Source organism: Heteronotia binoei, chromosome 2 (assembly GCF_032191835.1).
Source record: "Heteronotia binoei isolate CCM8104 ecotype False Entrance Well chromosome 2, APGP_CSIRO_Hbin_v1, whole genome shotgun sequence".
NCBI classification, from domain to species: Eukaryota; Metazoa; Chordata; class Lepidosauria; order Squamata; family Gekkonidae; genus Heteronotia; species Heteronotia binoei.
The window spans coordinates 99,185,928-99,212,204 of record NC_083224.1 but is presented as its reverse complement, the minus strand read 5'-3'; the positions used below and the strand labels follow the sequence as shown (position 1 = coordinate 99,212,204).

The following is a 26,277-nucleotide window of genomic DNA, read 5'->3' as shown; positions in this document are numbered from 1 at the left end:
GGAGGTATATCAACATAAAGCTATACCTGATGGATATCTCTAACCTCAGCACACCATGGCTGTGCCCCTGCATTGTAATATGGCTTTTTGCAGACACTACAATATTAATTATAAAGTACTGGGAAGGTTTTATTATTAACAGCTGGAATAAATCATTGCCTGGGAAAAGATGTTTGAGGAATGCACTATCTCAGTACAAATGGGAATTGGTAGGTACGAGGGTGGGATTATCATAGATGGCCAAGGATATTCGCCGCCTATCTATAGCATCCCAAGAGTTGATGAAACAAGGGTCTCTATTTTCCCCATGTCTACACTAATTTTGTGCAACACTAAATCAGTGAAACACAAAACTGCACGCCTCTATGAGATGTTGCAGGAAGAAGAAATTGACCCAGCTTGCTTAACAGAAACATGACTGGAAGAAAATTACTGTATGTGATGTATCTGTCCCAAATAATGCCTCCTAGATATTCAGTCCTCCACCAACCCCACACAACTGGTGGGGGGGAGTATGTGTGGCTATTATCCTCTGTGAGTTCTTCAGTTTCTGCAGACTTCCAGTGCAAACTATCACAGGCATTGACTGTATGCTCCTTACATTAGGGACTAAGGACAGTCATCCAGAAGGCACCCTAAAGGAGTTGGCAGAAATGCTGGAGGTTCCAAGACTGATCATTCTGGGAGACTTCCACATTCATGCTGTCTGTTAAATAGTGAGTTCAGCCTCACTATTGTTAGTCAAACAAGAATGCTTTATCAAGAAGAAACAGCCACACAGAATGCAGAAAGCACAGCGAACTATATACAGTTAGAGCCAGTTAAAGCACCCCCCATTGATCAGCTGCAGCTAATCCCATTATGCTCTCCAGTATCATTCATTTGCATTTCCAAAAAAATGCCTTGTGTCCTGATTGGCCAGTTCCAAGACAATGGCCAACTGGAATGCAGGCATAAGGAACCTGGAAAGTAATGAGTGCCTGTTTCAAGTTCAACAATAAGCATAACACTGACAATGCCTAATCAGGATCGACTCAGGATTTTATAGCTTCTTTGACTGCCTTGGGTCATTCACAAATTATGACTGGCCCAACACTTGAAAGAAGTCACACTCTGCACTTAATATTTTGCACTGAGCCTTTAGAGAACATTTGGTTTCAGGGCTGGAAATTCACCTTGAACCATGGTCTGACCACTACCTAAAAGCCAAGGTGAAAGGGCCCAGTTAAAATGGTTCACCTACAGAGGCTCATGAATCCTACTGGATTCCAGAATGCCTTCGGGAATTTTAAGATTCCAAACACGCGTTCTGTTGAGGCCACCATGGAAACATGGCACATGTAGCTCCTTGAAACTATCAATAACTCCTTGCCTACCTCTCCCATCTGTGGGACAAAACCTAGCCTCATGGTTTACCACATTGCTGGGTGATCTGCAAATAGCTGGGAGAAATCTAGAACGGTGCTGGCAGAGAAGCATACTGAATCTGACAGACTGTGTGGGGTTACGGTGGATGATATAACCGCTGAAGCGGTGCCATGGTCGGACCACCTCGCCTTCAGGGCTCGTGTAGATATGCCACCCCAAACCTGTTTAGGCGACGAGCTCATTATGGCTCGCCTGCGGAGCCAGATGGACCCGGAACGGTTGCAAATGGCTCTGCAGGATCCCTGGCCCTCTGGCGATTCTCTCAATGGCCTGGTGGAGACCTGGAATAGCTGGCTCTCTAGGGCCATTGATGAGATCGCACCTCGACACCCTCTACGACCTCGGACTAGGCTGGCTCCGTGGTATACCCCGGAGTTACGCCAGCTGAAACAAGGTCTTAGACGGCTAGAGAGGCAATGGCGGCGTACCCGTGATGAAGCAACTAGAACATCTTATAGGAAGTTTATGAGGTCCTATGAGATGGCAGTCAAGGCCGCAAAGAAAACATACTTTGCGGCTAAGATTGCGTCTGCAAACTCGCGCCCGGCACAATTGTTTAGGATAATTCGGAATTTTACTACATTGCCACAATGCAATCCAAATGTTAAGGAATTGGGAGATTGGCTGTGAGGCTTTTGCGAAATTTTTTGCAGACAAGATCCAGTCGCTCTGTCACGACTGCCCTGCCAACTTGGATGCAGTAAGTGAACTCGAGGCCCAATGCGTGTCTTCTGGTTTGATCTTGGATTGCTTTGACCCACTCAGCTTGGAGGAAGTCGAGAGAGTCCTTGTCTCTGCACGCCCAACAACTTGTGATCTGGGCCCATGCCCCTCCTGGCTAATTAAGGCTTGTCAGGAGGAGCTAAGATGTCCTATACGGGACATCATAAATAGATCTCTTTCAGAGGGCTTTTTTCCAACACCCCTGAAGGAGGCAGTGGTCCGCCCTCTCCTGAAAAAGGCTACATCAGATCCGGCCAAATTGGCTCATTATCGGCCGGTCTCAAATTTGCCCTTTTTGGGCAAAATTATAGAGAGAGCTGTGGCGTTGCAGTTACAGGCTTTTCTGGATGACACTTCCACCTTAGATCTGTGCCAGTCCGGCTTCCGCCCGGGCCATGGGATGGCGAGAGTTTTGGTCGCCCTCATGGATGACCTCCGGCGACATCTGGATTGAGGTGGCTCGGCGGTATTGCTGCTGTTAGACCTATCGGCTGCGTTCGATATGGTCGACCATTGGCTGCTGACCCGCCGCCTCGCCGATGCAGGAATTCGGGGGCTAGCCTTACAGTGGCTCTCCTCCTTCCTTGAAGGTCGGGGACAAAGGGTGGCGATTGGAGGAGAGCTGTCTCAGAGATGCCTACTTAATTGTGGGGTGCCTCAGGGGGCAGTTCTCTCCCCGATGTTGTTTAACATCTACATGCGCCCCCTTGCCCAGATTACCCGGAGGTATGGGCTGGGTTGCCACCAGTTTGCTGATGACACCCAGCTCTATCTATTGATGGACGGCTGGACTGACGATGTCCCTATAAACCTGGATCGGGCGTTGCAAGCCGTGGTGGGTTGGCTCAGGCTGAGTGGGCTAAAGCTGAATCCAGCGAAGACAGAGGTCCTTTGTGTGCGTCGCGGCGGGCCAGGGGGGGGAGATCTCCCTACCAACTTTTGATGGTGCGTCACTGATACCAGTGCGCAGGGTCAAGACCTTGGGAGTGCTACTGGAGCCTTCTTTGACAATGGAGGCCCAGATAGCTGCCACTGCCAAATCCGCCTTCTTCCACCTTAGGAGGGCGAGGCAGTTGGCCCCCTTCCTGGAATGTGGCGACCTGACAACTGTGATCCATGCAACGGTCACCTCGAGGCTGGACTACTGTAATGCCACCTACATGGGGCTGCCCTTGTACCGAATGCGGAAACTACAGCTAGTGCAGAATGCAGTGGCCAGGCTGTTAGTGGGACTACCACGGTGGGAACACGTACAGCCTAGGCTGCGGAAGCTGCACTGGCTGCCAATTGTGTACCAAGTTCGTTACAAGGTGCTGGTTATTACCTTTAAAGCCCTATATGGCCGAGGACCTGCCTACCTTAGGGACCGCCTCTCTCCATATTTTCCCCAGAGAGCACTGAGATCCAGTTCCCAAAACCTACTACGAATCCCTGGACCAAGGGAGGCCAGATTGAAAACAACGAGGGAGCAGGCCTTCTCTACAATGGCTCCCCAATGGTGGAATCAACTACCAGAGGAGGTGCGAGCCCTGCGAGACCTAAATCAGTTTCGCAGGGCTTGCAAAACCACCCTCTGTCATGACACCTAGCCATCCTACACATATATTGAACTGTAGCATTTTAATCTGTAGCTGATAATATTTTAATTGTTTATTTAACTTAATTTGAATGTATTTAACTATTTTAATTGTCTTTTATTGTAATGATTATATTTTATTGTAATCATGGTGTAAACCATGTCATGTGAGCTGCCCTGAGCCCACCTCGGCGGGGGAGGGTGGGATATAAGAATAAATTTATTATTTTTATTAAAGAAATCTGACAGAATCTGACAGACTTCTCAACTATATAGCATCAGCTAGTTCATGTTCATCCCAACTATTCAAATTAGTTCAACATTTGCTACTGTCTAAATCTGACTCTCTAATGTCCCAGGAACAAACAATTAACTGTGATACATTTGCCAACGTTTGCTGATAAAATATTGATAATACGTTCTGATCTACATGTCAGTTATAATAGATACTCCAGAAGAAAGGTCTAATACACCACCTGGGCTGCTTATTGTTCATTGTGACCCAGTTTTCATGATGGATGTGGTCAAGATTCTAGGATCTGTGAAGGCCACTACCTGTACCCTGGATCCTTGCTCATCCTGGTTGATAAAATCATGTAAACATCACATCAACAAACCCTTAACATCTATTATAAACCAGTCACTAATTCGGAGCACCTTCCCTTTACCTCTAAAAGAGGCAGTTATTTGGCCATTACCAGTGCTGGTGCTACCAAGTAGGTCAGGTAGGCTGACGCCTAGGCCACCATCTGGCCACAGGAGCACTGGGGACCCCCTCCCCCCACACAGCCTCACTTCGCCACCCCCTCTGCCTCAGCAGGGGCAGCAGCAGCACCATGGACTACAACTCCCAGGGAGCTGTGCCCTGCTGTTGCTGCCTCAGGGGAGGCAGGTGGCAAGATAGCATTGCAGCCAGACCTAGGCGCTGCAATGGCAATGCCTCTGTTCCTTCCACTGCTGGGCCACTAGGGGTCATTGTCACTGCTGGAGCCGCCTACTCAGGGGTTGGGGTTGGTGACACTGGATGCTGGGGTTGACTCTGTGGGAAGACCCCCTGCTGGGCTGGGCCAGGCTGTGGGTGAAGGACAGGCTGGCTGGGGCAGAAGTCATTGACAGCAGCCCTCCGGTAGTCCAGCACCTGTGGGTTGCAGTTGAAGCAGTTCACATCTGCCTTGCACAGTGGCAAGGGGGCCTGGAAGTGCCCCAGGTGGCTTCAAAGTGCTAGCACTCCTGCTAGTCCCAGGTGCTGTGGTGGAAGTAGCACACCTCCCTGGCTGCCCCATCAGTGAAGTGGCACTCAAACTTCTCCTGGACCAGGAAATGGTGGCTGCCGGGGGGGATGGGGGGAAGAGGAGAGGAGAGGGGATTGGCAAGACAGGGCCCAGGTACCCCATCAGCCTCCTCCAGGTGGGACCAGAGGCCAGATTTGCTTCTCTGCCCTCCCAGGTGGGGCCTCTCAAAGTGTGGAAAGAGCTGCCACAGGCAGCTACCAGACCCGGGAGGTGAGAGGGGCATAAAGGGGAACCATCTCAAAAATACAGAAGAAAACAAAGAATCATTACTCCCATAGTGCCACTCTATAAGTGTTACCAATCCCCTGGGGGGAGGACCTGGGGATTTCCCAAAATCACAGGGGACCTCAAGACAACAACAATCAGTTTCCCCTTTTAGAAGGCCAGACTGGGTGGCGTCAGCTCCCTCTTTACCCCCCCCCCCCGAACTCTGCTTCCTCCCCCAAACTTCCAAGAATTAAACAAACCAGGGCTGGCAAACCCTCTATTCACCCCCCCCCCACACACACACACACAAACACTTGCAGGCACCCACTTGAAGCAGAAGGATGGGGAAGGTTGGTTCAGCCAGAGGGGGGGCATTGTTAGGCTTCATACAAGAACACAGATTAGCAGATGGGGACAGTGGAAACATGATCGAATGGGGAGGACCAAGTCTCTGTTTAACCCTGGAGGACAGGAGGTGTTTAAGACCAGCCTTGGGATTCCTCCTAAGGAAGGGTCCTGCCAGTCAGACCAGAACAAGTCCAGAGGACCCTCCCTAGGACAACTTTATTTCCTGCATATAACTTCTGGCTGATATTCCTCAATCCTCTTCATGCTTCCAACAGGATCTTCCTCAATAATTTTCTTATGAATCCTCCTTTATGGCACTTTGGTTGACCTTCAGTGCAGGGCAAGACAGGCTAGAACCTGGGACTTCTTCCACTACCCCTCAAGCTAGCAGAAGAGTTCATGTCCCTGAGAACCTCAACTGGCCTCTCTCTGCTCCACCCCCTCCCCTCTTTCCCCCTCTCCTGGGATTTTCTGTCAAAATGAGGCAAAAGGGTTTCTTTCCCCTCTTGCACCTGAGGAAGTAAGCCCTGACTCAGGAAAGCTCCTCCTAGAAAATTCTGTTGGGCTTCAAGGGGGTTCATAGTTATCCTTGCTTTGCTGCTTGTATCTATTATACTAGTGATTGCCTTGTTTTCCCCCTGAGACCCTGGTCCTCCTCCCCAGCAGTCTCCCCTGGCCATAACCAAGTGCCTTGGCCCGGCCCAAGCACCACCATTCCTTGCAGGTGCCAGTGTGGAGAGGCAGTGGGCCCTTCAGACTCAGGGTGGAAGCCTGGCCCTGGCCACTAGTTTTAAAAAATCCTACAGAAAAATGATATGCCAAATTATTGCCTGGTCTCTAATCTACCTTTTCTGGGCAAAGTGATTGAAAGAGCAGTAGCGAACTAACTCAGCTGTTCTAGACCCTATTCAGTCTGGCTTCAGGATACGGATTGCTCTGCTAGCTATAGCTAATAACTTCTGCCTGAGAGCAGACAAATGCTAAGCCTCCTGTTGGGCTTACTGGATTTATTTGCAGCCTTTGGTACAGTAGATCATGCCATCTTGTTAAATTGCCTGGAGGCAGAAGTAGGTATCCGGGGATGTGCATTGAACTGGTTCAAATCATTCCTCATAGACTGGACTCAAAGGGTTCCTATTGGAAACCAATCATCATCAGGGAGGGGCCTATCTTGTGGGGTTCCATAGGGTGCAATTGAGAGCCAGCACAGTGTAGAGGTTAAGAGTGGCAGATTCTAATCAGGAGAATGGGGTTTGATTACCCAGTCCTCTACATGAAGCCCGTTGGGTGACCTTGGGTGAGTCACAGTTCTCTCTGAACTCTATCAGCCCCACCTACTTGACAAGATGACTATTGTGGGAGAGGAACATAACACTAAGAATAAACTTTTCCAGGGCAGGAAGGAGAGGGGAGTGTAGGAAAAATCCATGGTCCTTGCATCCACAGATCACTGGATCCAACTCAATCATTAGCCTGTGAAACCAGGGATCAGGTTGCAGATGATCACTCAAACCCTGATCTGCCACAACAAGAGAAGAAGAAGACTGCAGATTTATACCCCACCCTTCTCTGAATCAGAGACTCAGAGCGGCTTACAATCGCCTATATCTTCTCCCCCCACAACAGACACCCTGTGAGGTGGATGGGGCTGAGAAGGCTCCCACAGCAGCTGCCCTTTCAAGGACAACTATGGCTAGCCCAAGGCCATTCCAGCAGCTGTAAGTAGAGGAGTGGAGAATCAAACCTGGTTCTCCCAGATAAGAGTCTGCACACTTAAGGCTGGTTTCATCCCCTTCACTATGAGACTGGAAGGACAAATCAAGATGGGATATCAGTGTTCATACATCACGAAATCATAGTTAAACCATCCTCAAACCATGATTTGACAGACTTTAACCACAGTTAGTGGATGGCCCATGTTCAGACAATCATGCTAACTGTAATTAGTTTAATTAAACTTTGTTTTTGAGCGATGTTAGAATTGAGCCAAAAATTTCTATAGATTACATAATTTCTGCACATCTAACCTCACTGGATCATTATTAGAACCCCTCTGGGGAACTGTGGCTTGGAGACAGTAAAATACTCTGGTGAATCAATCAAGTTGGAATTGGAATTGTGGCCTCTTTCAGTAATTACTATCAAAAACTGTCTGGGGTGCATTTTGGAGTACTGCACACCTTTATGATCAGTTCAGTCTAACTGAAGGGGAACTGTGGTTCAGAGCTGCTGATTTGCCCTAGAATCTTGGGGAAGAGGCCAGACTTAAGCCCACACTTTCTAGAAACTAGCAGGCTAGCTCTAACCCAGCACCAGTCCAAGGTTGCATGGCACCTTAGGCAGACTGGGTTGCCTGCCGCCCCCCTCCACAGCACCCCCATGCCCCCCCGCACCTTTTTCTCCCTCCCTTCCCCACCCCAGGTCAATTTCAATGTCCAGAAGGGTGATTGTGTGCTGTTCCCAGCTATGTAAAGGCGTCCCCCCACCAATCAGCTGATCAGCAGGTAAAACTGTGCTGTTCGCTCACTCAGCACCCGGGCAGGTCAGTGGCAGCTCGAACGAACCGCATCCAGAAAGGGTGCCATGACTGCTCCCTGCTCCACACTTCGTGGATGGGATGGAAGTGCAGAGGATGGAGCAGCCACGGTGCCCTTTCCGGACGCAGTTCGTTCAAGCTGCTGCTGGCTTGCCCAGGTGCTGAGTGAGTGAGCAGCATAGTTTTATCCGTCAATCAGCTGATTGACGGGGGGGGGGGGGCGACTTTACACAGCCGGGAACAGCATGCAATCGCCCTTCTGGACATTGAAATCAACCTGGGGTGTGGAAGGGAGGGAGGAGGAGGCATGGGGGTGCAAACTAGGCATTTGCCTAGGGGGGGAGGGAGGCTGAATTCAATGCCCCCACCCTGCTGGTTTGCCTAGTGGGCGAGCCGGCCCTGCTCTAACCACTGACTTCGTAATAAGCCTTTCTGTGATATGGCACTGGAAGCTACTGACAAAGGCTGCATCATAAACAGAGGCCCATGCAGTGCAGTACAGTGAGCTAGGAGAGCACTGAACACTATCAAACATTACCTGCAAATAATGCAAAAGCTATGAGAAGCACTGCGAGTCTGTGTAACTGGTAGATAACTTTGATACACCAGCAGTAAAGGTCGAACACTTCTTATCTATATACTTCAACAGCCTCCACCTATTCTTTATGCTTTGTTGCCATTGTGATTCTGCTTCTATCAATGTGTTGAACTGGAAGCTGTGGTATGTTGGATCCTGTTCAGGGGACTCTGATTTAATCTCTGGAACAATTAAAGGATTATGAGCCAGAACGGGGTCCCTCCCTGAGCCTTTCCTGACCAATGACATCAGCTTTTCCTCCCCATTTTTCTCCCTTAAAGATCCAGGAGTTCATTTCAAATTTTAAGGCAATCAGTAAGAGTTTCCCTATGAAATTTCAAAGCCGGGGGGGGGGGGGGGGATCTTATCAGCAGCAAGCTCTGATTGTGAGAATAAACCTACACTCAGTTTGAGCTAAAGGATTTAGTATCAAAGGATATGATCAAGCCATAGAACTTAATACCCCAGGATCAAGTAAAATGCAACAGTATTACTGGCTTCCCAAAACTATCAGACAATATCTCAGTAGTCATATTCACAAATACCTATGGTAGGAAGTGTTTGGGGAAGGCATGAAGCCTCAATCAGTGTCCCAATTTTTCTGGCTGCTTGAATCTCATGCTGAACAATGGATGGGTTACTCTACAAATGCACTTTTGTTATACTGTCTCCCTTGAAGCGCAAGCTGCTGTGAGATACAGGATATTAGATGAGATCAGTAGTACTCAGGAGGCAACCTCTGCTCTCTTTGCTTACAGTCCTCAGTTTCTTACATTTTCTCCCCCATCTTCTCCCTTGGCCTCAGATTTTGTGGCATTAAATGTTGGAACTGGCTCACCAGGGTATTTAACCCACTGAGTCCTGGCTTCTTAGTATGTACACCCAGCCTCTCTATGTATTTCCAGGATAATATGCCAAAGATTTCTATATCCCTCATATGAACTTCCGTAAAGGTACAGTGCCTATGCTCCTCCTTTCTGGTAAGAGGCTGAATTCCCTTTCCATGTTATCCTGGAAACACAGCAAACAAATGTAAAGGTCCACTTTTTATCCCTTTTTGTAATGTGAAAACCTGACCTAAGATGACCATTTCCATTCACCAGGCCCCCAACTAGAGCCAATCAGTGAGGAAGAGGCTATTTTAGGACTCTCTCTTCCTAAAAAATGATCACAGTCCTTGGTAGGATGCATCTCTTACTGGGCTGGACTATTCCAGACTACAGGTAAAGGGGGCTAAATATTTGAATGCTGCCCCATTCCCCCTTCCCTGTTTTCCAGATATGTTCATGTTCAAAGAGTTATATGAAAGAGTACTTTAAAATTCCCCATCCCCGTGTGCACTCTAAAATTCTGGCCAGCAACTTTGCTCCTTTGAGAATCACTTTGGAGTTTAAAACCTACCATCTTCAATGAGAAATACAGCTGAGCACTCTACTCCAGGGGTGTCAAACTCATTTGTTATGAGGCCCGGATCTGACATAAATGAGGCCTTGAGGGGCCATGTTGGGACAAGGGCCAGGCCATGTGTATACCTATTTAAGATTAGGTAGCAGAGATATACATTTTATAAACACAGACAAACACAAATATTTTTTTAAACTTAAAACATGCTTACAATGTTGGACTTAAAGGTGCTTTCTTTGTATTTCTCCCATGAGATCCAGAGAACTGGGCAAAGGAAGCTCTGGCTCTATCCTTCCTTCCCCAGGTACTAGGGTGGGTGGGAAGCCTCAGTCAGTAGAAGGAAGAGAGGTTTGGCTCAGTAGCTCTGCTGTGCTATTGAGAGAGTCTGGCAAAGCAAGCTATTCCTGCATGTTTGACACCCCTGCTCTACTCATTGAGCCATCACTTCAGCTGGCAAAAATAAGAGGAGGAAAAAGTGTGCCACACTGCTGTCGTACAACTATGCCTCATTTGCACAAATTACACACCATTTTTGTGGTTTAAAGGGTATTATTAGTTTGTGATCAAAAGGTCTACTGCTTCCTTCTTGAAAGCCAGCTGAGAGCAGTAATTCTGGGAGAAGGGGGCTAAGGGGACAAAATGTGGGGGGCATCACGTGATTTGCTTTTGTATGGTGTTTGAGTTGGGTCTGGGTAGTGTTAGGAAAGCAACCCAGAAAACATGTTTGTCTAGGGGTCCATGTTTCTTCTTGGTAACCTTGCTTGTGTGATTGTCAGGGGGGGATGGTACCGGAGTCAGCTGGAGCAGAGATATGGCTGACAAAGGCAATACTTTGTCTTCACCTGCCACCTACTCAAGTGGCCTGACTCGCATGCAAAGAGGCACTCCCTTTCTTTCCTGTTAAATAGTCCCTTAAACATCTGTTGGATCAAGGCTGCCGGTTTGCAGGGCTTGGCAGCCAACAGATGGCACCTGTTCTGCCTCTAAGAAGTACCCCAGAACTCTTCATCACTATTGAGTACCTTCAGACCCACCTCCCAAAGGCCCTGCAGCCCTTTGCTGACTAACCTGTCAGACAAACCTGTGTTCAAGGGAGCTCTTTCCTTTTCCTATTCAGCACTTTTCAGTTCAATCTCCATTACAAGCAGTTTCACAAATCCTTGGGAAGGTGCCCTTATCCCCAGATTAATACCTTTGTGGAATCCACTGTTGCAACCAAGCAGCACCTCCTTGCAGGCCTATAGACACAGAGGGCCTGTCTGGGCACTGCCCCCTGACTTTGGGGGGGGGGGGGCAGCCTGCTCTCTCTCTCTCTTTGCCATGGTCAAGCCACTGAAGCACCATCAGCAGCAGCCAGAGCTGGGAGACCTGAGCAGGGCACAGGGCACTGTAGCAGCAAAAGCAGCAGGCAGAGAGGAGGGTGGCAGGGTAGCAGGAAGTGGAGGAAGCTGTATAGAATGGGGCGGGGGAGGGGAGGGAGACAGATGGAGCTGCTGGCTGCGAAGTGTTGGGGTGGGGGAGAGGGAGGAGGAAGGAAAAAACCCTGCTTGCATGCAAGGTGCAGTCTCTTCTCAAATCCAAAGTTTTAGGATTGATTGCTTTGACTTGGCCACTTTCAGAACCTCCAGTTTTTGCCCCCACCCTAGAAAGCTTCTGAAAAGTGACAAGCCCCGCAGTGGATGGGTGCCCCCTGACTTTTTAAAAAGCCCCCTACTTTTAAAATTCTGGCTACGACTGTGCCTCCTTGCCTCAAGCCCCTTTAACAATCCCAGTCCCAGACATTGGACAATGCAGCCAGGAGGGATGAGCCCTTCTTCAAGAAGCCAGGCAGCAAGACCTGCAATGTCTGTGTTACCTGCTGCTGTGATGCAGGGAGAGGGAGAGGGAGAAGGAGGAGAAGAGGAAGCCCACCAGCAGCCTTCAGTCTGCCTCCCTATCATCAGGAGATGGAAGCAGAGGGAGGAACAGGCTATTCCTCTGTAACCCCTGGGGTCTTTAGAGAAGAGCTGGAAATGTAAGCACAAAGCACAGACTTTGGACATGTTTTATAATATAACAAATTCTTCTCCTAGGCTGTAACCTGTGGAGAAAGTTGTACCCTCCAGGGCCTGTCACATGCACAGCACAGCATTGTTCAGTGTGCCACCTCAGAGAACTTTGTGAAGTTTTCTGCACATTCAGTTACAACAACACAGAACATGGCTTCAGAGCTATGAGAGGCAAACAGTCCACTGCCAGAGATATTCTGCCCCCTAAAGCACTGAGCGTAACCGACTGAGAAAGAATAGCCATTGAGAGACTGTGGGAAACATTTCTGAGCAAAGCGAAGTAGGAAAGGGATACCCTTTACTGGACAAGTAGCTCAATAGCAGTGATGAGAAACGCTTTTCAATTCTCCCAAAAGAACAGGGCTCCACTGAAACCTCATGCACTTGCAGCTGAAGAAGTCAGTCGGGCCCAAGAGATCTTTTTACCGACTTCATTATAATGCTCAGGCAAAGCTCTTCTTCTATCACCCCGAGGCCTGCAAGTTAAAAAGTCTTGATGACTGCTTGGCTCCAAGAGAGAAAACGGATACTCGAAGCTCTCTGATTGTGTGCCTCTGGTGGGGCGGGCAGGGAGGGGAGCACCTTGCCTTTCCCCTCAATTGCCCCTTTTTTCCGCGCAGGGACCGTAGCGGAACAATAAGGCCCCAGTTTCTTTAAGGCTGGCTAGCCCAGAGCAAAGAAGCCTTCTCATTCTCAACAACTTGAGCGAGGGAAGTTGGTTTCCGCGGAGACGCGATCATCAACAGTGTGTCTGTGCATCTTTTTCCTCCTGCCTGCCTGCCTGCCGGCGAGGGCCACAATCCGAAAGCCGGCGACTCTCCTCGTTCTCTAGCCAAACCATGGCCAGCTCCCACCTGGCACCGCCAGCCACCCCGGCAAGTATTTCCTTCAACGCCCTTAGAAACGGCGCAGCCACACCCTTCTCGCTTGCTCTGCGCAGAGAAATCAATGAACACTGCCATGGATTCCGACCCTGCGAGCCAATACGGCTAGGCTTCTCAAAGGGGTCACCGGCGGAGCAGGAGCGCGAGGGGGACAGAGCGCCAGTCCCGCCCCGCCCCGCCGTGCGCGAAGGTCTCCCGCCACTCACCTTCCCCAGCCTGCGCCATTCTCTGAGCGCGTCCCGCAGAGGCTCCCTCAAGGCTCCTCCATGTCCGGGGCGCTCCTCCGCTGTGCGAGCTCTGCCGGGCAGTGCTTGGGTCGGCCTCCTTCCCCGGGGCGTGGTCCGTCCTCTTTCTAGTGAAGGCGCCTCGCCTAGGTGCTTGCCAGGCGTCCGGGCCTGAGAACTTTTTGCGGCGCCCCGCGCGTCGGAAGGCCAAACCGAGCACCCGCCTGCTGTGCCCCGTAGCCTCTTTGCTCCTCGTCTGCTGCTAGGCCAGACCCAGACCATCACGCACAGTTCTGTGTAACTCGGAAGCGTGTAGAGAGACCTACAATAAGTCTGTAGTAACTGATCCAGTCGAAGTCACCGCTTTTCTTATGTTGTATTTACGCTTGGTGCTCCAGCGGATATGTTTTAAACTCTTAACGTTTAGCACTCCAAATATCAGGACATGTATGTGTGGATGATCATCGGGGCTGGTTCAGGCCAAATTGGCAGAGCGCACCTGTTACCATTTCCGACCCTGGATCCAAGGCAGGCTGCAGAGTCCCACTGCAGAATGGGAGATCTATGCTCTCTGTTGCTTAACTTGCTTCCACTTTTCCAAGCAGACTTGACACTTTTCTAAATTGAAGACAGTGAGTTAAGAAGACCATAGATATTTACCCCACCCTTCTCTCTCAATCAGTCTCAGAGCTGCTTACAATCTCCTTTATCGCCTTCCCCCACAATGGACATCTTGTAAGGTAGGTGGGTCTCTCACAACAGCTGCCCTTTCAAGGACAATTCCTGCAAGAGCTATGGCTAACCCAAGGCCATTCCAGCAGGTGCAAGTGGAGGAGTGGGGAATCAAACCGAGTTCTACCAGATAAGAGTCTGCACGCTTAACCACTACACCAAACAAAGAGAGGACAGTGCTGATGATAATGCTACCCTTGTCTCTGCTTTCCAATACCAGGTTCCTATTTTCACAACACATATTTTGGAAATGATGTCTAGTACTATTTTTATTTGTATGGCGCAGAGTGGTAAAGCTGCAGAACTGCAGTCTGAGCTATCTGCTCACGACCTGAGTTCAGTCCCAGCAGAAGCTGGGTTCAGGTAGCCGGCTTGAGGTTGACTCAGCCTTCCATCCCTCCGAGGTCGGTAAAATGAGTACCCAGCTTGCGTGGGGGTGGGTGTGTGGGTGGGGAGTGTAGATGACTGGGGAAGGCAATGGCAAACCACCCCGTAAAAAGTCTGCCATGAAAACGTTGTGAAAGCAACGTCACCCCAGAGTCAGAAAGGACTGGTGCTTGCACAGGGGACTACCTTTACCTTTTACCTTTAGCTGCTTAGCAGCAAAGTGACAGGAACCCAGTGGCCATTTAGAAACCAAACATATTTAGTCCTGCATACATTTTCATGAGTCAGAACTCACCTCAATAGCTGGGAATGGTCCTCACTTTTTGTTGTTTTAAACTGGTCTATTTTTGAAATATCTGCCACCCACCCTGGCTTTTGTAATTTGCAGTTTTTTGGATAAACGAATCTGCCTAATGTTAGAACAGCTAGATCCGACTCCAGTAGCACCTTAGAAACCAGCAAGAGTTTCAGGGTGTCAGCTTTCAAGAGTCAAAGCTTTCTTCACCAGACACAATAGAATAGAAGAGGAGATCTGAGTCCTTTATCCTATTGAGGAAGTGGGAGGGATGTTGTAAAGAATGCCTGTAAAGTGTAAAGCAGGGTTTCCCAAACTTTTCTTTCCTGTGGCCCAGTTATTTTTACACTTCTCCTTCATGACCCACTAAAATTTGGGGGTGGAGCCAGGAGACTTTGGGGGTGGAGCTGGGAAACAGGAATTATGTCATTTCCTGTGGTGTTGAGGGCCAAGTGATGTCACTTCTGGGGCACACTGAACCAAAACTCCACCTTTTCCTGTGATGTCACTTCCAGAATGTCCACCAGTGGGGCCAGGGCACTAGAAGCCCTCCCACTGTTGCTTCCCCCCTCCCAGCACCAAGAATACAGACAGAGCATCACTTGCAGGGAAAGAAAGAAAGAAGGGGGGCAAAGAAAAAAAAAAGCCTTCCTCACCATCAGATGACCTCAGCCAGCAACAATTCTGCCCAGGGGTCGTTTGGTAAAAAAAAAAAAAAAGCTACTGGAATGCCCACTCCCCGCCCCTCCTAGCTGAAAAAAAACACATACCGCTTTCTTTGCCACCCAGGCCTCCTGGGGATATCTCCCCAAAAGAACATACTGCAAGGCACATGAAGGCTCATACCTTGAAGAACACTTCATGAGTCTAAAGTGCCAGTGGTCGCCAGCTTTTCTCTCAAACACTGGGAGAGGGAGAGAAGGAAGGAGAGGCAGCCCAGTTCCTCTCTGCGCAACACAGAGACAGGGGAAGGAAGGAAGCAAAACAGAGCTCAGTCTTTGCAGCCTGTGTCAGTCTTCAAGGCTAGCTTTTCTCTGCACAACAGATGAGGGAAGGAAGGAAGTCAAATGGAGCTCAGGCTTTGCAGCCTGTCAGTCTTCAAGGCTAGCTTTTCTTTGCAGAACGGAGAGACGGGGGAAGGAAGGAAGTCAAATGGAGCATAGGCTTTGCAGCTTGTGTCAGTCTTCAAGGCTAGCTTTTCTCTGCATTATCTGACATGATAGAGGTTTACAAGATAATGCATGGGATGGAAAAAGTAGAGAAAGAAGTACTTTTCTCCCTTTCTCACAATACAAGAACTCGTGGGCATTCGATGAAATTGCTGAGCAGAAAGGTTAAAACGGATAAAAGGAAGTACTTCTTCACCCAAAGGGTGATTAACATGTGGAATTCACTGCCACAGGAGGTGGTGGCGGCCACAAGTATAGCCACCTTCAAGAAGGGTTTAGATAAAAATATGGAGCACAGGTCCATCAGTGGCTATTAGCCACAGTGTATGTGTGTATATAAAATTTTTTGCCACTGTGTGACACAGAGTGTTGGACTTGATGGGCCGTTGGCCTGATCCAACATGGCTTCTCTTATGTTCTTATGTTCTCTGCACAACAGAGAGACGGGGGAAGGAAGGAAGCTAAATCGAGTGCAGGCTTTGCAGCCTGTGTCAGTCTTCAAGGCTAGCTTTCTCTGCACAACAGAGAGATGGGGGAAGGAACGAAGCAAAGCAGAGGTCATGCTTTGCTGGGGGCGGGGCTAGCTTTGACTTTTCTTGTGATCTGGTAGTGAGGCTTCCATGGCCCAGTACCGGGTCATGACCCTGCAAATGGGAAACACTGGTGTAAAAGATGCAGAGGTATAGGGTATATTGCAATCAGACTGAGTCTGCCAAAAGGAGCTTAGACTCTTGCAAGTTACACCCTGAAATGCTTGTTGGTCTCTAAGGTGCTGCTGGAATAGAATCTAACTGTTCTACTGCAGACCAACCCAATGAAACCCATAATGGTAGAGAGCCAGTGTTGCTCTGTAGCTAGAATGTCAGGCTAGGATCTGGGAGATCTACATTCAAATCCCCACTCTGCCATGGATGCTTGCTGGGTGTCTTTGGACCAGTCGCATACCCTCAGCCTCACCTACCTCACAGGGCTGTTGTGAGGATGAAATAGAGGAGAGGAGACTGGTATAGGCCTCTTTGGGCAGTTTAGAAATAGAATGAATACTGAATAAATGTTTCAAGCATCTGATGAAGTGAGCTATTCTTCTTTGTTTTGTTGTTAAATGGTGTTTTAAGAAGCTGTTTTAGGCAGTGAGTTCCCACCATAAATGAACAATCACTGGTTGAAAGTAAAAGTTCAGTGAAGGGCATTTCCCTCATGCTCCTTACAAGCCAGGCAAAGCCCTGTGGTGGAAATATACCTTCAGCCACCTGAAAGTTAAGCTAATAGTTTGAAAGAATCTTCAGAACATTCCAATGTAGAATCAGCATAATTTCTCCTTCTGCTTGAAGTCTTGTGATCATGGAAGTGTCTGCAACTTTTCCCCATAAATGAGAGGCCCTTTTGAGTATATTTTGTCATTCTTTGCAAAAGAAGCAAGGGGTTTCCTAGTCTAGTTCTTCCTTCTCAGTTGAGAAAGGATTCTCCTGAAACAGAGCCCAGCTCCTGTAAGCAATGGACTGAGGCCCTTTTGAGTATATTTTGTCATTCCTTACTTATGGAACACTGGCTGGCTAACACTGCTTGGCATGTGCAACATAGATGTAGTGATGCTGCTGAAATTCTCCCTGTTGATGGGCTTGGTCAGGCCTTAGACATTCCTACAAACTGGAGGGAATGGCAAAGAATGGGTATTAGGAATTCTCCCAAGGGGTCATGGTTGGGCTGTGAATCTTATGCTGCATAGCCCTGCTCTAGATTCTGGACTGGTTAAACTGGCTCAGGCCTTCTGTGGGGCTGGCCCTAAGGACTGCCAGCTTTTGAAACACCCTCTAATTATCCCTTTAAATAGCTGCTTACTCTGTGGCAGTTAGCAGGTGAGAATGTATATTTCCATGCTATCAAAAGATTTGCATGCTGATTTCTTCATAGGAAACAATTGATTAAGAGGCAAAAGCAGGCCAACCAGTTAGCAACCTTATGTGTCACATAATGGAGCAGATACTTTTCTCTCTCTTGTTTTGGGAGAAGGTATCCATTCTATATGCCAATACAGGGGACACCAGAAGTGTGCTTTTCAGACATCCTTCTTTAGGGATCTGGCCTTTCAAAATGATCTCACTTCTGTACTCTTCAGTGTGCCTCCACCATCCAGATAATCCCAGTGTCCTGCTTTCTGGCTTAGTGTTCATTTTCTGCCCCACTAATGAAATAAAGCTCAGCACTGCAGGGAGGGGAGGACAAAGAGCTTCAGCTTCCTGAAACTGGCTCCAGTTTTCCTGGACTTTTTGTTTGTTGCTGCACCAGTTAAGAAGTCTACTTGACAATTTAATTTCTTCTGCTTCCTACTAAGCAATACACAAATTCACACCTTTATCTATACATACGTTACATGTAAGTGCTGCTGCAGGACTTTTTTTTAATAGCAGGAACGCAGAGGAATGCCATTCCGGCTGCTTGGTGTCAGGGGGTATGTTTAATATGCAAATGAGTCCCTGCTGGGCTTTTTCTGCAAAAAAGGCCTGTGCAAAACAATGGTGACACTGGGTTGTGTGGCCTAATATGCAAATGAGTTCCTGCTGGGCTTTTTCTTCCAAAAAAGCCCTAAAGTGCTGCCAAGTTGCAACTGACTTATGATGACCCCAGCAAGAGGTTTTCAAGGCAAGTGAGAAGCAGAGGTGGTTTGCCATTGCTTTCCTCTGCAGAGTCTTCCTTGGTGGTCTTCCACCAAAGTACTGACTTTGCTTGGCTTTCAAGAACTGATGAGATTGGGCTATACCATCTCTCCCCTTGCATCCATACACTGGATTTAATATAAGCACATTAACAAAAAAAATAAATTAGTTTCCTTTTACCCACTGATGAAAGGGAGAGTTTGTGTGTGAGGGAGGGGTTTTAAGCTAGGACTCAATCTACCTAGGGAAACTTACTGTAAAACATCCAAGTACTATGGGGAGCACCAGCTGAAGGGCCGGTTAATTGGTCCCTGTGCAAGTCTGTATGGATATACTTAGTTATTCCAGTTATATTTTTGCCATCTTCTTAACCAGTATGATTTAATAGTGGATGGACTGGAAGTGATGAGGATAATCATGTGTGATTTAACATTGAAACGGAGACAGAAAAGGTGTATTCTTGCCATGGCTATCCCAAGGAAGTTGTGCTTAATTTTTACAAAGAGTCATTGTTCTAATCAACCTAGAAGCCATGTGGGAATTTCTTCTGCCTGTGTTCAGAAGCACTCTCTCTATTCCTTATCATTATTGAGCTGCCAACTATATCCAGACTAGGGGTGTGCAAAAAAATATATAATAATTTGAAATTAATCGGATTTGGAAATATACGGGGCCAAAATATTCAGAATACCATATATTTCTGAATACCGGTATTTGGAATAGCCAAATATATACTGGAGATATACGGCTATTTCCAAATATATGGCCCCATTATTCCCTATGGGCCATTGAAATTAATGGCAAAATAGGGCATATTGGAAGCCACCTGGAGGAGAGGGGGTTTGAGCGAGAGCCCCAAATTTGCAGGGGACCTGCAGGGGACTCTCCCCTACAAACCCCCCAAGTCCCAAAAAGAAGTCCCATTCCAGGGACTCAACAGCAACATAGGGCATAATCAGAGGCTACTGGGGGGCAGGGGGTTTGAAGGAGATCCCCCAAAACTGCATGGAACCTGCAGGGGAACCCGCAGGGGACTCTCCCCTATAAACCCCCAAGTCCCAAAAAGATTGGGCCAGGGGGTCCCTGTCTTTGGGCTCCCCAAAAGGCCCATTGCCACCAATGCTGGGGAAAGCCCAATTAACCACTTCCTCCACTATAATTGCTGTGGAGAAAGTGGCTCTGGCCAGAGGGGAGTTTGAGGGAGAGGTCCCAAAACTGCAGGGCAGCTTCAGGGGACTCCCCCACATGCAACCCTCTTGGGCCAAAAAGACTGCACCCATCTGTGGGCACCCCAAAAGGAACACTGTTCCCAGTGGTGAGAAAAAACCAATTAGAGTCACTTCCCCCACCATAATTATCGTGGGAAAAGTGGCTCTGGGGAGCAGGGGGTTTTGAGGAGAGCCCCCCAAATTGCTGTGCAGCTTCAGGACACTGTCCCACACAAAACCCACAAGGCCAAAAAAAAAATTGGGCCAGGGGGTCCAATTCCTGGGGCACCCAAAGCCAAATGTAATTAATGCCCAAATGTAAGTAATGCCCAAGACTTGGTGAGAGATGTAAAAGTGATTGCGCCGCTTGGGAGCAGTGACCATAATGTTATTGATTTCACCGTTTGTATAAATAGAGAGTTGTCCAAAAAGACCGCCACAACCACGTTTAACTTTAAAAGGGGTAAATACACTGAGATGAGGAGGCATGTGAGGAGGAAACTGAAAGGAAAGGTACATACGGTCAAAACCCTCGGGGAAGCTTGGACGCTATTTAAAACTATAATCCTAGAAGCTCAGATAAAATACATACCACAAGTTAGGAAAGGCACAAACAGGCATAAGAAAGGACCTGCATGGTTAACAGACAAAGTAATGGAAGCTGTAAAAGGTAAGAAGGACTCCTTTAAGCGGTGGAAAACCAGTCCAAGTGAGATTAGTAAAAGGGAACACAGGCTGTGGCAAATCAAATGCAAGACTGTGATCAGGCAGGCAAAAAGGGACTATGAGGAGCATATTGCAAAAAACATAAAGACCAACAATAAAACTTTCTTCAAATATATTAGAAGTAGGAAACCAGCCAGGGAGGCAGTGGGGCCCTTGGATGACCATGGGGTAAAAGGATCACTGAAGGAGGATAGGGAAATGGCTGAGAAGCTAAATGAATTTTTTTGCCTCCGTCTTCACTGTGGAAGATGAGAGCTTTTTGCCCTACCCAGAACCACTAATTTTGGAAGGGGTGTTGAAAGACCTGAGTCAGATTGAGGTGACAAAAGAGGAGGTCCTACAACTGATAGACAAATTAAAAACTAATAAGTCACCGGGTCCGGATGGCATACATCCGAGAGTTCTGAAAGAACTCAAAGTTGAACTTGTGGATCTTCTAACAAAAATCTGTAATCTTTCATTGAAATCTGCCTCCGTTCCTGAGGACTGGAAGGTAGCAAATGTCACCCCCATCTTTAAAAAGGGTTCCAGAGGAGATCCGGGAAATTACAGGCCAGTCAGTCTGACTTCAATACCGGGAAAGTTGGTAGAAACCATTATCAAGGACAGAATGAGTAGGCACATTGATGAACACGGGTTATTGAGGAAGACTCAGCATGGGTTCTGCAAGGGAAGATCTTGCCTCACTAACGTGTTACATTTCTTTGAGGGGGTGAACAAACATGTGGACAAAGGCGACCCGATAGATGTTGTTTACCTTGACTTCCAGAAAGCTTTTGATAAAGTTCCTCATCAAAGGCTCCTTAGAAAACTTGAGAGTCATGAAGTAAAAGGACAGGTCCTCTTGTGGATCAAAAACTGGCTTAGTAATAGGAAGCAGAGAGTCAGTATAAATGGGCAGTCTTCGCAGTGGAGGACGGTAAGCAGTGGGGTGCCGCAGGGCTCGGTACTGGGTCCCATGCTCTTTAACTTGTTCATAAATGATTTAGAGTTGGGAGTGAGCAGTGAAGTGGCCAAGTTTGCAGATGACACTAAATTGTTCAGGGTGGTGAGAACCAGAGAGGATTGTGAGGAACTCCAAAGGGATCTGTTGAGGCTGGGTGAGTGGGCGTCAACGTGGCAGATGCGGTTCAATGTGGCCAAGTGCAAAGTAATGCACATTGGGGCCAAGAATCCCAGCTACAAATACAAGTTGATGGGGTGTGAACTGGCAGAGACTGACCAAGAGAGAGATCTTGGGGTCGTGGTAGATAACTCACTGAAAATGTCAAGACAGTGTGCGTCTGCAATAAAAAAGGCCAACGCCATGCTGGGAATTATTAGGAAGGGAATTGAAAACAAATCAGCCAGTATCATAATGCCCCTGTATAAATCGATGGTGCGGTCTCATTTGGAGTACTGTGTGCAGTTCTGGTCGCCGCACCTCAAAAAGGATATTATAGCATTGGAGAAAGTCCAGAGAAGGGCAACTAGAATGATTAAAGGGCTGGAGCACTTTCCCTATGAAGAAAGGTTGAAACGCTTGGGACTCTTTAGCTTGGAGAAACGTCGACTGCGGGGTGACATGATAGAGGTTTACAAGATAATGCATGGGATGGAGAAAGTAGAGAAAGAAGTACTTTTCTCCCTTTCTCACAATACAAGAACTCGTGGGCATTCGATGAAATTGCTGAGCAGAAAGGTTAAAATGGATAAAAGGAAGTACTTCTTCACCCAAAGGGTGATTAACATGTGGAATTCACTGCCACAGGAGGTGGTGGCGGCCACAAGTATAGCCACCTTCAAGAAGGGTTTAGATAAATATATGGAGCACAGGTCCATCAGTGGCTATTAGCCACAGTGTATGTGTGTATATAAAATTTTTTGCCACTGTGTGACACAGAGTGTTGGACTTGATGGGCCGTTGGCCTGATCCAACATGGCTTCTCTTATGTTCTAAATCTAACTTCACACAAGAGAATCTCTATAGGACCCAAATGCACTACATCCCTCTATCTACTCTATGAACCCTGCTAGCCTGGAACCAATATAAACCCAGTTGCCAACATCACTGCCACACAAAACACAATCTGCTCAAGGTCTGCTCTGCAGACCTGGCTGCAGCAAACCCAGATGCCAGCTCTCCAGCCCTGCCCCAAACAACACGGGGAGAGCTGGCCAAGCACAATGGGCAAGCTGGTTCTGGGTCTCTCGCCCAGATGCCAGCTTCCCTGCCACAGAACACACAATCTACAGATGCCAGCTCTCCAGCCCTGCCCCAAACAACGTGGGGAGAGCTGGCCAAGCACAACAAGCATGCTGGTTCTGGGTCTCTCACCCAGATGTCAGCTTCCCTGCCACAGAACACGCAATCTACAGATGCCAGCTCCAAACAACACAACTCTCAAACAAGAGAAGTGGTGGACCACACCTAGCTCCACATCATTCTGTATCTGACACAAAGCAAGAAGCATTTAGACTTACACCTTGAGTGATGGATGGTTGGCTGGTCCAGGCTCTTTTGCGTTACCCAGGGTGCACCACGAGGAGGCGAGCTGGAGTTGTACCCCAAATGAGGAAGATCACTGGGAGGGCCTCAGATTGTGTGAGAGGAAGGGAACCATTCCTTCTCTCTCAGCTCAGCAGCAACACACCAGCTATCACTGTCCCATTAGAGGGACCTCAGCATTGGTATGGCTGCTGGCTTCCTGTCATCATCACTGGCACCTCCCTCTTTCTTCCTCCTGCCCCTGAAAAAAAAACTGGGTTATTCTGGCTGGGCCTGTGGGTTCTGTCGGTTACAGTTGGGGGCTGCAATGGCCCTTTCAGTATTATTAGGCATGTGTGGATGGGGACTGGGGAAATTTGGATTGCTTTGCAGATTTTAAATCAGCATTCACTTTTGGTTTGGGGGTGGATGAGGGGTGGGGGGGGTGCACTGCCAATCAATTTGTGAATGAGTTTTTGCGCTGTCTTTGGACTCTAGTCTATGTTTAGTGGGAGAGCATTTTACAACCACCTTCCGATCGTGGACCAAGAGAGGATGCAGGCACAAGTAGGTGCTCGCTTCATTCACTCTCGAAGTCTACATTCAGGGAGCCAAACAGAGGCAAGTTGACCTTCAGGAAGGCCAACTGCTCAACTGTCCAGGGTTGCAGGCAATCGCAATGTGAGCAGACAATGTCGCCCATATGTGAAAAGATGTGCTCGCTTTGCAAGCTCGTCAGTTGGCATGAGAGGAACACCTTGGCCATGGAGGAGAGGGCCGGCCAGACTGCCTCCTTCACGACCCAGTAGTCCAAAGGAGACATTTCCTGAGACTCGTTGGGCTCTGAAAGATAGTCCCTCACCATCGCAGCACCCGTCTCCGCTCTCAGGGGCCTACCGGTCCCAGAGGGGCCAACAAGCCGCCCGATGAGTGTCATCTCGGCACTCTTCTTGGCGTGAGTCTGGTGGGAAACACTGCCTAGCTGGGGAGGTGGGGGATGAACAGTAGTGGAAGTGGCAGATGAGCTGCTTCCACCCCCCTCCTCCTCAGCTACCGGCACTGGGCCTGCCCTAACTCTGCAGTGCTCGACCTTCTGGGAGAGCTCATCTCGGCAGTGATCAAGATCGTTGGCCCACTTGGTGATCGTACCCTTAAGGTGTGGGTCTAAGATGGTCGCCATCATGTAGACCTTACCCTGGGTAAAAGTCTGAAAGCAGGCCTCGAGCCCATCCTGCAGCCTAACAACCAGGGCACACACCGCTGGAAGAACATCTGCACGACCTTGAGCTGGCACTAGAAACGAGGCCAGGTCTTCACAGGCCATGTGGACCATGGGGATGACCAGTGTGATGCTCGCCATATCAGACGAGAGCATTTCTGTGTCGGTCTTAAAGGGCCAAAGAACCTCCACAGTCTGAGAAATGACCACCCAATCCTCTTGGGTGAGATGGTTCTCATCCCGAAAGACCCTCATCTCAGAGACAAAGGCATCCAGGGCTGCTCTCTGCTCCACCATGCGCTCCAGCATGGCACAGGTGGAGTTCCAGCGTGTGCTGACATCACCGATCAGGTGGTGCCCTGGCACGCCTGTCAGTGTCTGTTTCTCACACAGCAGAGACAAGTCCGTATTGCTGTGTGAGAAGTGACCCGTGATGTGCCGATACTTCTGGGGCAGAAGTCCGTACTCATGGGTCGTGGCTAGACACCGATGATCCTGGCTTTTCATCTGGCCCAATGCGTCCTTAACCATGAGGTGGAGAAGGTGGGCCACACAAGGAAGGCGTTTTAGGCCCTGACGCTGGACAGCACCTTGATGTTGGAGCCACCATCAGTCACCACGAAGCCTGTGGCGATGTCCCTGCCTACCCAGCCCTCTAACTGCCGTGAGAGGATGGCTCCAAGAGTGTCCGCTGTGTGCGGCGTGTCGACTGCTTTGGCATACAGCAAGGCCCAGCGATAGCAATGGTGGCCCTGACCCTGACTGCTGTTACTGCCACCCCCACCCTGCAGCTCACTGGGTTGCCATCAATGTGCAGTCAGGGAGAGATACCCCTCGAACGCATGTTGGGAGCTCCAGATATCTGAGGTGAAATGAACAGTCCTCTGGCAGCACAGGAAAAATGCTCCTTCACCACACATCTGGTCGCCCTGAAAACAGATGGCACAATGGTCCCGCTAATGGTGGTTCTAGCAGGAACTTTGTACCAGGGCGCCAGGTATTCGAGCAACCCTAGCACCCCAGGATTCTTGATCACTGAAAATGGAAGCCCATGGGTGACCGACCTGGCAAGGTTCCAGGCGATCACCCTCCTGCCATACCTGATTCGCCCTCTTGGCACACAGGTGCCCACCCCCACCAAACATCTCAGGCAGAGATGGCTGGTGTCCCTGCCCTGTCGCGGAACTCTCCTGGAGAGCTCTGGAGGTAGTCATGATGGGACGGACCTCCTGGCTGGGTGGTGTTGGCCTCTTGGGCATCCCAGCACCAGCCTGCTTCTCCCCCTTAAGAAGCACTGCCTGGTGGTGCTTCCACAGGTGGTTCTGCATCCCCCCGGAGTCAGGTGGGCAGGATCCCGCCCACGACTGATCCGGGCCCTGCACAGCTGGCACTGCGCATAGCATGGATCCTCCGTAAGTCAGAAATGCTTCCAGACTTCGGAGGTGTACGGAGCTTGGGTGTCTGGAGCCACCTCCTGTGAGGTGCTCGGGGCAGACATATCATGTCTCAGGGTGGCAGGAGGGGCTGGCCGCCGGGGAGAAGTGGAAGGAGATGGAGCAACCTCACGTGTCTCCATTTCTTTCCCCTCCACACCATGCGGCCTCCCCTCCTGGCCATCCCCTGAAGGACTGCTGGTGCCCAAAGGAACTGAAGAAAGGGGCTGTCCTCCTTAACAAGCTTCTCCTCCAGCTCCTGAACTACACTCTGCACCCTCCTTGGGGTGATCGTTTTGGACAGAAAACTGTCCCCAAAGCTCATCTCCAAGGAGGGCTGCTCTTGCTGCCCCTCCTCCGGCTGCTGAGGCCGAGCGACATCAGCTGGAGGAGAGACTGTCCAAGCAGCAGACCCCTGCTCAGTGCCAGCACCTAATGGCACCTCTTCTGGGGGCGCCCCAGCAGCAGCCTCGATGAAGGGCCCAAGGCGAGACTTTTTCATCACACTCCGGCTGTGGAGTGGCCCTACGCACAGGTGGGGGGGAAAACTGGGTCCTCCCCCTCCCCTCCACCCCTCTAGTCTTCTCCTTGGCCTTGCCCCCAGGGCCCCTCTTCTGCTGTCTGTCACTCATGTCACCTTTGGCCAGTCTCAAACAACCTGAACTGAGAGTGGGGTTTTTTACAAACCTAACTCACTGCACTGTACCCTGAACCAACAGGTGCCCTGACTTCTTTTTAAA

The 26,277-nt window shown here is 49.1% G+C and overlaps 2 protein-coding genes across 5 annotated transcripts in view; one reads left to right on the top strand and one right to left on the bottom strand.

The window, feature by feature from the left end:
• BEST4 (bestrophin 4) overlaps nt 1-13,360 on the bottom strand; it is a 42,221-nt gene extending 28,861 nt beyond the window's left edge. For all 4 annotated transcript variants that reach the window (XM_060231730.1, XM_060231732.1, XM_060231731.1 and 1 more), the window contains exon 1: nt 13,230-13,360. The gene's annotated coding sequence lies outside the window, so the exon portion shown is untranslated. The remainder of the gene's footprint in view (nt 1-13,229) is intronic.
• IPP (intracisternal A particle-promoted polypeptide) overlaps nt 1-26,277 on the top strand; it is a 523,673-nt gene that overhangs the window by 132,015 nt on the left and 365,381 nt on the right. The window lies entirely within an intron of this gene.